The sequence below is a fragment of the Notolepis coatsorum genome (genome assembly GCF_963971535.1).
Source record: "Notolepis coatsorum genome assembly, chromosome: 15".
NCBI lineage: Eukaryota > Metazoa > Chordata > Actinopteri > Aulopiformes > Paralepididae > Notolepis > Notolepis coatsorum.
In genome coordinates this window covers 53,004,064-53,017,053 of record NC_140179.1, presented here as the reverse complement: position 1 = coordinate 53,017,053, position 12,990 = coordinate 53,004,064, and the positions used below count along the sequence as shown (strand labels likewise).

At 45.8% G+C, this 12,990-nt stretch overlaps 1 protein-coding gene across 1 annotated transcript in view; it reads right to left on the bottom strand.

Annotated features, from left to right (window-relative positions):
• Nucleotides 1-2,847, bottom strand: part of LOC311242055 (protein TANC2-like) — a gene marked incomplete at its 3' end in the record, with an annotated part of 454,715 nt that extends 451,868 nt beyond the window's left edge. Inside the window, exon 1 of the mRNA XM_084331008.1 lies at nt 2,772-2,847. The remainder of the gene's footprint in view (nt 1-2,771) is intronic.
• Between the last annotated feature and the right edge of the window lie 10,143 nt (nt 2,848-12,990).

Here is a 12,990-nt window from a genome sequence, read left to right as displayed (position 1 = left end):
TCATGCGCATGCGCGGCGTAGCACGTAAACGAGCACCTGGGGGGAGCCTCATGCGCATGCGCGGCATAGGGTAAACGAGCGTAGAGCTGGTATTCACGAAGGAGGGCGCTGGCCAATCGCGGCAACGCGGAAGCACTCTTCGGCTGCCTGAAGTATTCACGCAACAGGGAAGGCCTTTTGGATAACAACTAGGCTGCAACGACCACCGAGCGGGGTAACAGGAGAGATCGTTAGAATCGTTAGAATAATGAATTTAGTTTTCTTCAAAGACTTTTCTTTTTTTTATCCACTTTTTCTCCCATTTTCAATTTTTCTCCCATCCCGATTTCGTATCATCCAATTCAACCCTCCCCTGTCTCGAACGCTGTTTCTTGCCTCCCACAAGCCGGCTGCAATGTGGACTAAGTCATACATAGCACGAGTCCCCTCCGATACTCGAGGTAACAGCAGTCGCATCTTTTCACCTGCGCGGCGCGATCTTTCAGCGTCAGGGGTCTGCGCTTTGGAGGGGCGCCGCCCCCATCTCTTCCTGATTCTACTGCGCAGGAGTCGCTGTCCACAACGCCCAATCCCCACCCATCAGTTTCCCACCCCCTAATACTGCCAATGTGTATTAGTACGGACAACCAGCTAAACTGAAAGCAATGTGGAGCGCTGGGCTCGAACAGGCGAACCCAGCGTTTCCAGTATTCGTGGTGAGAGCCTTGCCCACTGCACAACGTAGCCGCACCTTCAAAGACTTTTCAAGGACATTTCAGAATTGTTTCCATCTGGTACAGAGGCTTTGTTTATGGAATAAACAACGTTTTCCAAGAAAGGTACCACGTTTGCCAGTGTCGAATTCTTTTTGAGACGAACGCATCCACGGGGTAGGATAGAGGGAATCAGTCAGTACGATAAGAAAAAGATAAACACAACGCAGACAACTTCACGGAACCACAGGTGACGAGGTGATACTGGCTGATTACCGGAGAATCCAACACCTTGATGAATGTCTAGATTCGGTCCCATTCAGACCCAATAAGCTGCTCAAACAAAGACAATCTCTCCTCACCCACTGAAATGTTAGGAATGCGTTCCACGCTGCCACTACAGGGTCCGTCTATAATTTATGCCACCTCCCAAGCGGCGCGGCGGGTCTGTGTCTTCTTCATGCCGCCCGGCTCCATGGCCGGGGGAATCTCGGAGGAAGAAAAGAGCCCAGTGTCAAGCGGTCACAAGGCATTTTAGTCAGAATTTTTTTTTACGTCAGCGATTTTTTTCCACTGAGGAGGGTGAGAGGCCAGGGTTCAGAGCCGTCAGCCCCTCTCTCTCTCTCTCTCTCTCTCTCTCTCTCTCTCTCTCTCTCTCTCTCTCTCTCTCTCTCTCTCTCTCTCTCTCTCTCTCTCTCTCTCTCTCTCTCTCTCTCTCTCTCTCTCTCTCTCTCTCTCTCTCTCTCTCTCTCTCTCTCTCTCTCTCTCTCTCTCTCTCTCTCTCTCTCTCTCTCTCTCTCTCTCTCTCTCTCTCTCTCTCTCTCTCTCTCTCTCTCTCTCTCTCTCTCTCTCTCTCTCTCTCTCTCTCTCTCTCTCTCTCTCTCTCTCAGGACTGCCAGGGTTTAATGTCTCCACGCTTACACCCCGTTTGCCGGGGATGCATATGTGTGTGTGTGTGTGTGTGTGTGTGTGTGTGTGTGTGTGTGTGTGTGTGTGTGTGTGTGTCACACCGCTGTCACACCGCATAGCCCCCTGCAGCCCTGGAGCATTTAGACACTCCTTAAACAGCTGACAGAAGCCGTTCGCCGCTCACACACTCTCTCACAGGAAACAAAACAGACCTCCAGGCATAATGTGATGGTTAAGGTGCAAAACACTGTTTTAAATGTGATGTTTTCACAGAGAGAAGCGTCCCACTCAACACAACAGCACCCCGAAGCAGGATGTTGTTTATCTTTTCTTTTTTTGGTGGAGGCCACTGAGCAACCTCGCTGTTCCGACGAGCTTCACTGCCTCTCACTCACTCTGAAAAAACCTTGGCCAAGAAAGAAATAACCGATGAAACGGCTTTGGGTCCATTTCGCAGCCAAACAACTATTTCACGGCCGGCCAGTCACAGGATAATTACACAAAGCCGACACATCGATCAGCAACTCGGTACGTCTCTCTAAAAATGAGACTGTTTTGATGAGACGGCTTCTAAAAGAGATAGCACCGTGCGGAGTCTTTAAGAAAAGTAATAAACCTCTCACAAAAAAAAAGGAACAATGCAACACACGTCTTTTCTTTGGTAAACAACATCAGAATTATTCTGCTGCAAACCATCTCTAAAGATCACTTGTTATTGCACTGGAGGCTTAACCATCTGGGCACGACTAAAAAGAAACAATAATTGCCTCAATAAGAGAAAGTCCACTGCCAGTTGAATGTTGAAAGATAATCAATAATTCAAGCTCACTACTTTTTTTTTCTCCTTCTTGAAAATGGCCTTCAGTCATTTCATCCTATTTAGAAATATTGACGTGTCTGTGTGTGTGCCTGTGTGTGCCTGTGTGTGTGTGTGTGTGTGTGTGTGTGTCTGTGTGTGTCTGTGTGTGTCTGTGTGTGTCTGTGCACGTGCACTTTAGAAGAGCTATACTCTACAAACACACAACATGATTGATGCTTTATTTATTTCCTCCTGCAGGCAGCAGAAAGAACGCAGACAGCCTGGGCCTCATATGGACGGGTTCAGAGGGACGCGTCGTACAGAACAGGTGCAACATGCCGTGAAACTGCATGGAGGAGGAGGAGACTCACCGCAGGAAGACAGCAGTGGAGGAGGAGGAAGAGGCTCTGGGAGGAGAGCGGTGAGGCGCTACATGACTCTGTGCCCAGCCCACCGTCCTGTTTCTTCCTGTAGGAGACGCCCACAGCCCTGGTCCTTCCTGTAGGGGACGCCCACAGCCCTGGTCCTTCCTGTAGGGGACGCCCACAGCCCTGATCCTTCCTGTAGGGGACGCCCACAGCCCTGGTCCTTCCTGTAGGGGACGCCCACAGCCCTGGTCCTTCCTGTAGGGGACGCCCACAGCCCTGGTCCTTCCTGTAGGGGACGCCCACAGCCCTGATCCTTCCTGTAGGGGACGCCCACAGCCCTGATCCTTCCTGTAGGGGACGCCCACAGCCCTGATCCTTCCTGTAGGGGACGCCCACAGCCCTGATCCTTCCTGTAGGGGACGCCCACCCTCCTGGTCCTTCCTGTGGGGGACGCCCACAGTCCTGATCCTTCCTGTAGGGGACAGCCAGCGGTCCTGATCCTTCCTGTAGGGGACGCCCAGCGGCCCTGATCCTTCCTGTAGGAGACGCCCACAGTCCTGGTCCTTCCTGTAGGGGACTCCCAGAGGTCCTGATCCCTCCTGTAGGGGACTCCCAGTGGTTCTCTGCGAAGGCAACCACAGTGAAGAAAAATTCAATAATAATTTGACCAAGGTGGGCAATGTGGAGCGAAAGAGTGTTCAATAGACCTGTTCGCTGTATACAAACCTACCATGTTCGAGCCAATCAGCAATACCAACGGAGTCACGTGACAAAGTTGCCCCCTACCTGTGCGAGCTGCTGCGCTAAGGAAGTACACTCCCCTGACTAAAAGTATAATGGAGCTCTATGGAGAAACCATGACACTCCCCTGACTAAAAGTATAATGAAGCTCTATGGAGAAGCCATGACACTCCCCCGACTGAAAGTATAATGGAGCTCTATGGAGAAACCATGACACTCCCCTAACTAAAAGTATAATGGAGCTCTATGGAGAAACCATGACACTCCCCTGACTAAAAGTATAATGGAGCTCTATGGAGAAACCATGACACTCCCCCGACTGAAAGTATAATGGAGCTCTATGGAGAAACCATGACACTCCCCTGACTAAAAGTATAATGGAGCTCTATGGAGAAGCCATGACACTCCCCCGACTGAAAGTATAATGGAGCTCTATGGTGAAACCATGACACTCCCCTGACTAAAAGTATAATGGAGCTCTATGGAGAAACCATGACACTCCCCTGACTAAAAGTATAATGGAGCTTTATGGAGAAACCATGACACTCCCCCGACTGAAAGTATAATGGAGCTCTATGGAGAAACCATGACACTACCCTGACTAAAAGTATAATGGAGCTCTATGGAGAAGCCATGACACTCCCCCGACTGAAAGTATAATGGAGCTCTATGGTGAAACCATGACACTCCCCTGACTAAAAGTATAATGGAGCTCTATGGAGAAACCATGACACTCCCCTGACTAAAAGTATAATGGAGCTCTATGGAGAAACCATGACACTCCCCTGACTAAAAGTTGTTTCAAACGAAGAAACGGCTGGATGTCATTTAGCCAAATCAGCATGGCTGTGAGTGTAAGTCTTTCACCTTTTACATATCTAGCTTTGGCATGGATTGATTGTTTAGATCGCTAGCATGGCTAACAAATGCAAATATATTGTAGTCTGCCCTGTTCTGACCAGGATTACTTTTGCCCCTGTGATGCACGCGCACACTGAGTCTGACGTGGACACAGCCAACAGGTCTATTGCTGCACAGCAGGAACTGGGAACACGGACACTCTGTGTCGCGTCGAGTCCACCTGCCCTGTCAGCGTTCAGCACTCGTGTTATTTTCCCTTCAGAGAACACAGTAGCAGTGGTTACTGATGCCATCGACAGCACACAGTGTAAGCAATGGGTGTCAGAAGGCAGACAGAGGGGGCCTTATGTGTTCATGAATTGCCTCGGGCTGGATTGTCATGAAGTAGCTCATACAGATACAGGGATGTATAGCCTGCCCCGACTAAGGATTTGTATTAGCGATATCCAAACACATCCTGCGCCAAAAACGTTGTACAACGTGTTTCAAGGTCATGCTAATTCTGCCATTCCACGGCGTACGACGTTATTGAGATCATATTTCATTTTTTCGCCATGGTATTCATAATGCCCTCACCCAGCCTCGGCTGATACAGTGGGAGCCTGCACAACTCTGCAACGCTTCAATATTGCCGCCTGGTGGTGATCGGGCGAGTTACAACCGGAAATGGATCTCTGGTGATCTCCATGTACCGGGGAAATGCGTCCGGCACTCACATATTGTTGCGGGACTCTAGACACACAGCCGTACATATGGATCGCTGCCATAACTCAATAATCGATATGATTTGGGCGTTTATTATTATTATACAAACCTTAAATGGATCTAGTCGACCCACGTCAAATAAGTGGGATCTTTTTCCTCCAGTCTCATCGGCGAACGGTAAGAGGACGCTGACGTCATTTTCAGCGTGATTGTTTATTATTATTAATGCAAACTGCTCTGATCAATATATCACCCATACTACATAAAGCATTTACTGACGATCACGGAATTATAAACGACCCCCCCCCCCATTCATCCGTGCATGATCAGTCATAACGTTTAGGATCATGTACAGTTGAAATTTTTAATATAGCGTGTATTGGCAACAAACGGCAGTTGATAATCTATATATGCGTTTATGCCTATAACTCAACGTTCTAGGAATTACTGCAGAAAACGATAAAAACATATTTATATTCTAGAGGGTATTTTCGTATGAATCTATGAATGAAAAAGTATAACGTTCCTACATCCTGAACGATAGATAATCGATGTTGAATGGGCCATAGTAATGTCAATTTAGAAATACAATTTAAAAAGTTATAGCCCTGCAAAGAAGGTAAACATCTCCATAGGCTTAGAGTGGTGGCAGAGAGTGGTATGAGACGGGCAAACTCCGTGGCAGTTAATGTGTTAATTGTTCATCCATGCAGCATGACGTTATCATTGGGAATGGGTATGAGCTCGCAAAGGGCAAATACCGCCGCCTATCGTCTCCCGGATGGTATTGCACATGGATTGGTTTGGCTGGGACTGTGCCTCAAAAAAAGAAGTCCGGTCCAGGTTTTACTTCTCGGGCATGCAGCTGGATACCATTGCATTGAGTCCCTGCACTGGGAGCATTGTGGATTATGTGTTTTGGACTATAACGTTGGATCAATGGACGTGATCGATATTTGGAATGGCGATCAGGAATTGGATTAATCTTTTTGCATGACATCAGATATGAGGTAAGGCCTTTATGTTACGAATATTGGGGTAATCAGATGTTCCTTTCTCCGCCATCGGAGCGTGTGTGTGTGTGTGTGTGTGTGTGTGTGAGGTTCGCGCCGACCAAAGTACGGAGAAGCAATTTTTCAGACCCCGCTTCTCTTCGTACATGAGGACACATATACTATCGATAATCTAGCGTTTATGTGAAAACGATTCATAAATCAGCCGAAAAATTACAACGTGTTTTGTGTATTCCACTAAAGGGCTATTATCGTGTCTTTCTCTGGAATTACTAGAAATCTCAAACTATACTCGTATTCAAAACGGTATAAAACGGAAATGTACCGATGAAAAAACTATTTGTTTCGTACATGTTGACTGCAAGCAAGTCATTGATAAGCGACGGGTGTATTAGACCCATAGCCATAATTTAAGATATAGTTTAAGCGTTCGCAAATATCCCCGTCCTCCCATTGACTAAAGCGCTGGCATACAAGCCCTAATTTGGTCATATGGGCGTGGCTCTGAATGAGTTAAGGTTGTGCTATTATAATGAATATTGCCGTGGCTATATGGTAAACATACTGCATGATCAGTGTTGTGCTAGTTACTGAAAAATAGTAACTCAGTTACTTTACTAGTTACTTCATTTCAAAGTAACTTCGTTACTGTACTAGTTACTTACACCCAAAAGTAATGAGTTACTGTGAAAAGTAACTATTTAGTTATTTAAAAAAAAAAGATAAAAAAAAAAAGATTGCTCCCGAGTCCCATGCCCTATAGTACTCAAAATCGGTTGATCAACTTGACAGTTTCCATTCACATCACCGAACTCTGCTAAGCAATGTGGTCTAGATACAAACACAAATCTGACACAAACAAATGTTGTCCCGAGTCATATAATAAGAAGTGCGCCGGTTGAAGGAACAGCCTTGATGTCGCCGGAGCGTTTCATTATAACCATTATAATTCAAAAAAAAAATGGCATCCAATGTAATAAAAAGAAAAGTCAACCAACGAACTAGATTCTTGTACCGGATCTCCTCTCTGGTAAAAAAGAATACCCTGAAGACTCTGGCAGGAGCACTCATTCAAGGGTACTACGACTATGCTTGCACCTCATGGTACCAAAGCACCTCAAAGGCGCTTAAAACAAAATTACAAACATCACAAAACAAACTGGTCAGACTACTACTTGACCTGAACCCCAGAACCCACCTCACCCCTGCCCACTTTGACAACCTAGGATGGCTTAGAGTAGACGACAGAGTACAGCAACTTGCAATGGGCCTGGTCTACAAGATACACTATACGACCGGGGTACCCATGTACATGTCAAAATACTTCCCAAAGGTCAGTGAATACCACAACCACTACACCAGAGGAAGCTCAACAAATCATGTAAAACCCAGATTCGGCTCAAACAAGGGACTAAACACGTTTCGCAATTATGCCACAACAATGTGGAACGCCCTTGTACCCAAAGCTAGGGGTAACAGTACTGTATATTTGAATACCGTTTATGTCACAAATGTATCAGTACTAAATACCTATATGTCCCTATGCCATAAATGTCATGTATGTTGTGTATGTCATAAATGTCTATATGAATTGAAAATGGGGGACCCTGATGGAAACAAGACAAACGTCTTTCTCAGGTCTGCATCCCCTTAACAATTGTATGTATTGAGCCGTACTGTATTGTACCCATTCTGCAATCTGTTAAATAAAGTTTTCATTCATTCATTCATTCACCATCTTGCAAGTTGCAACGTTGTTTAAGATATCAATCAAAGCATTGCAACGTTAGAATAGTTAGGATATCAATTGTGCATGAAAGGACTATATTTATATTGTTTGATTAGTATTATGAGATTCCCTGGCAGATCAACTTGAGTTTCAGTGAACACATTGCACTCACCAAAGGCTGCGGTGGTTGAGATGTAGTAACGTTACGTTAGTCCAGTTGACTCCAGCAGCGCCTCAAACATGTTCTTTATCTCGTTTCCATGTTGTATATTAATTATCTCTCCAAGTAGTTGCTAAATGGTTTGTTAGTTTGTTACTGCGTTCTTTTTATGTGGATTCATAGCGAGCGTTTGTTTTGTTTACAATAGAGAGGGTCTATTTCTTTCCGTAGCCGCATTTCTTGCGCACTTCTGATTGGCCAGTGGCCAGACTCGCCTCGTATCATTCTACGCGGGTGGGGATGAGGATAATAATAATAATAATAATCACTACCGCTGCTATCAATCTACGCCGTATATAACGCAAATAACGCAGTGACGAACCATTCAGTAACGTAAGTAGCGTTACTGAATTTCAAAAGTAATGCGTTAGAGTACTAGTTGCGGCAAAAAGTAACTTCGTTTCTGTAACGCGTTACTTTGTAACGCGTTAGTCCCAACACTGTGCATGATGATATTTTACTCACTTATTTGATGGAATAATTTAAAGTAAAATCTAAAATATATGTAAATCTTTATATATTGTGTATATATAACATGTATATATATATATAATGTGTATATATATATATCGGTCGACGATGAAAAATGCATGCCTTTGCGTGGATCTATGATGTTATAACTTAATATTCTGTATACCTCCCAGCCTTGCGTTACACTTACAAAAACAGCTTGTTAATAGCCTGCGCTTAGTATTCATCATTCATACCAACATGCACTATTAGCCGCAAGGCAGCTCCATAGACTGTGCCCTTTGGTTCCAATTAGGGACCCTAATAACACTACAAGTACTAATTATGAACATACATTTTTTTTCTCCTAGAGTGGATTATTAAACTTGTTTGAAAAGTAGAAACTTGAGCCTGGTGCGGGAAAAACAGTATTCCATAAAGGTCACATAAAAGTTGTATCTGAGAGAGACGGCAGACTGACTGCTGGGCTGGTTGCTGACTGGTTGCTGGCCTGGTTGCTGACTGATTGCTGGGCTGGTTGCTTCCCATTTCACTGGTTTTGGAGCTGGCAGTCTCTCAATCAATCAACCTGAAGTGGTCAAACAATCTGACGCGCACAAATACAAGAATTTAAGTGTGAAAAATACGTCCAGTCTAGAAGGGAATCGTGTATAGGCAATTGAATTACCATCCATAAAGACTAGATTAGCTGTTGTGTGTCACTTTTATTTTCTTTGTTTACCCAGGGTAGGTTCTCTGAGTCTGAGCACGGATGTTCTTTTTCAGCAACCCCCTGCTTCATAGTTACATACATTCACACTTGGGAGCTGCCCAGTACAACCAGTCTGACACTGTTGACCACTAGGAGCTGCCCAGTACAACCACAGTCTGACACTGTTGACCACTAGGAGCTGTCCAGTACAACCACAGTCTGACACTGTTGACCACTAGGAGCTGTCCAGTACAACCACAGTCTGACACTGTTGACCACTAGGAGCTGTCCAGTACAACCACAGTCTGACACTGTTGACCACTAGGAGCTGCCCAGTACAACCACAGTCTGACACTGTTGACCACTAGGAGCTGCCCAGTACAACCACAGTCTGACACTGTTGACCACTAGGAGCTGCCCAGTACAACCACAGTCTGACACTGTTGACCACTAGGAGCTGTCCAGTACAACCACAGTCTGACACTGTTGACCACTAGGAGCTGCCCAGTACAACCACAGTCTGACACTGTTGACCACTAGGAGCTGCCCAGTACAACCACAGTCTGACACTGTTGACCACTAGGAGCTGCCCAGTACAACCACAGTCTGACACTGTTGACCACTAGGAGCTGCCCAGTACAACCACAGTCTGACACTGTTGACCACTAGGAGCTGCCCAGTACAACCACAGTCTGACACTGTTGACCACTAGGAGCTGCCCAGTACAACCACAGTCTGACACTGTTGACCACTTGGAGCTGTCCAGTACAACCACAGTCTGACACTGTTGACCACAAGGAGCTGTCCAGTACAACCACAGTCTGACACTGTTGACCACTAGGAGCTGCCCAGTACAACCACAGTCTGACACTGTTGACCACTAGGAGCTGCCCAGTACAACCACAGTCTGACACTGTTGACCACTAGGAGCTGCCCAGTACAACCACAGTCAGACACTGTTGACCACTAGGAGCTGTCCAGTACAACCACAGTCTGACACTGTTGACCACTAGGAGCTGCCCAGTACAACCACAGTCTGACACTGTTGACCACTAGGAGCTGTCCAGTACAACCACAGTCTGACACTGTTGACCACTAGGAGCTGTCCAGTACAACCACAGTCTGACACTGTTGACCACTAGGAGCTGTCCAGTACAACCACAGTCTGACACTGTTGATCCACTAGGAGCTGTCCAGTACAACCACAGTCTGACACTGTTGACCACTAGGAGCTGTCCAGTACAACCACAGTCTGACACTGTTGACCACTAGGAGCTGTCCAGTACAACCACAGTCTGACACTGGCCATTGAGCAGCTCCACTGGAGCAGTCAGGGTTGAGTGATAAGAAGTCTCCCGTAGTCTCATGTCTCTTCACACTACGTTAGTGCTGTGCCTGTGATGGATCACGGTTTATGTGGGTTTTATTTTAGTTTATTCTAAGGTGCTTTGGCTTTATTTCGTCTTTCTGTGAGGGACAGCTGTCTGTCGTCTTTCTGTGAGGGAGAGCTGTCAATCACTGGCCTCTGCAGTTAATTGCCATGCGGCATGGCAGGTGTGTGGGCTTGATTGCCACCTGATTGGTGTCAGGTGTGCAGTGGCTTTAAGTAGGTTTTGGTTGACTGTGTTTGGAACTTTGGATGCTTGTCCATTTCATGTTTTTCCCTCGATAGTAGAGGAATGCTTCTAGGGTTTTCTCAGTCCTTGCCCCACAATGGTGGAATGAACTACCCACCCCAGTTAGGACACCCGAAACCCATCCAATCTTTCGCCGTCGACTAAAGACGCACTTCTTCAACCATTATCTGAAAAAAATATATATAATAATAATAATAATTCCCCTTTTTGTGTGTGTCTGCGTGTGTGTCCTACACCCCTACACATGTCTCTTCACACTACGTTAGCGTTGTGGCAGCAGCACCAGAGAGAGAGGTCTGGCTGAACCTGTAGGGGTGGAAAAACTGACTTGTTTGTATTTCTTTAAACCAATCACAATAAGGCAGCTGGGTGGCGCAGCAGAGATTGCGCTCGTCACCAATGCAAGAGACTCCGGTCTCAAATCCCGGTGTCAGCATTTGCCTCCGGCTTGGGCCAGCCATCATACTAACTCAATTGGCAGAGTTAGAGGGTGGAAGTCGATGGGTGGGGATTGGACGTTGTGGACAGCGACTCCTACAGGTCGGTTGGGGGACGCCTGCACAGCAGAGACAGGAAGTAGTGGGGGTAGTGTGAGCCTCCCATGCGTTACACCTCACCACTGAGAGTCCACGCTGGCAGGTGAAAAGATGTGATAGGCTGCCTCCCCGTGTACCGGAGGGGACACGTGATGCAAGGCTTCTATCCTCCCTACGACCGACCAGTGGGAGGCATAGTCGAGCAACGGGGAGGGGAGGGGAGAATTGGACATACGAAATAGGGATGGGAGAAACATTTAAAAAATAAGGAGAAAAAGTGGATACAAAAAATAATAATAATAAATCACAATAATCCTGAGCAGCGCTAAGCAGTGACGGTGCACTTGTAAATATTTGAGCCCACAATGAGACAGTAGGAAGAACATCTCCTGAGGTTCAATCTTCACACGGGTCTCCGGTAGAGCAGCTACTGTTTAAGTCATTGATTCATCCAACGATAATGTTATCCATCTAATCCATTAATTTGAATCCCAAAAATTTTACATTTTACATTTAGGTCCTGTATAGATAACGTTCAGCCACTAGATGTCACACTAGAGCACCGTCATGCCATTTATCCAATCAGGTGCGTTCCACGTGGGGAAATGGGAAGTAGGAAGGGGATACGCGTTATTTCTAAACCTAGCCGCATTTCTGGCAGACGCTCTCTGATTGGCACTGACTGACGCTCTCTGATTGGCCACTGACACGTTTGCCCAATCGTGTGACGAGCTGTGTCTTTGCCCATTTCTACGTCAAACAGCCTGCAAACTACCTGGCGTTCTATCGCCATGCTCTAAGACGAACTCTAACCTTAACCAACTTCGAAAGAGTGCCTAAGCTTAACCGTCGAAAGAACTTGCCGTCACGCTCTAAGACAAACTCTAACCTTAACCAACTTCAAAAGAGTGCCTAAGCTTAACCAGTGTAGAAACAGCCAATCAGAGAGCGTCTTGCCAGAAATGCGGCTAGGTTTAGAAATAACGCAGGGGATACATGCACGCAACAACATTAATTTTGGACCTGCAAACACATTTTAAATGATAAATTCATTAATCTATTTTTTTGGGGGGGGGGGGGGGGGAGCAATACTTTTATTCCACACCTTTCTAAAAGTTCTACATGTTTTTTCTCTCTAAATAATCTTAGTGCTTCTGAATGACTGAATAACTCTTCTTCTTCTAATCTTTATAATCAATTTATTTTTTCAGTCGCCCCTAGACTCAGTCAGAACAGGTCCAGCAACAGATGCTGACTGGGAAGAGAGAGGAGAGACAGGGGACAGACAGACAGACAGCTGTCTCTCCAGCGACAGATGCTGACTGGGAAAAGAGAGGAGAGACAGGGTGGACAGACAGACAGTCAGCTGTCACTCCAAGTTCAAGTTTCAAGTTTGTTTATTATTTGTCATAATAAAATACAGAATACTTTATGATGAAATGCTTGTTTCTGTATGAGCCCCTGAGAGTGTCCTATGATACAGTAAAAAAAAGTAAGTAAAAAAAAATAAAAGTAATTAAGAAGTAAGTAAAAAGTAAGTAAAGGAATGTTCAGTCAATATACATACAATATACAATACAGAGTAAAATGAGTAACAGTGAGGTACAATGCAGAAATG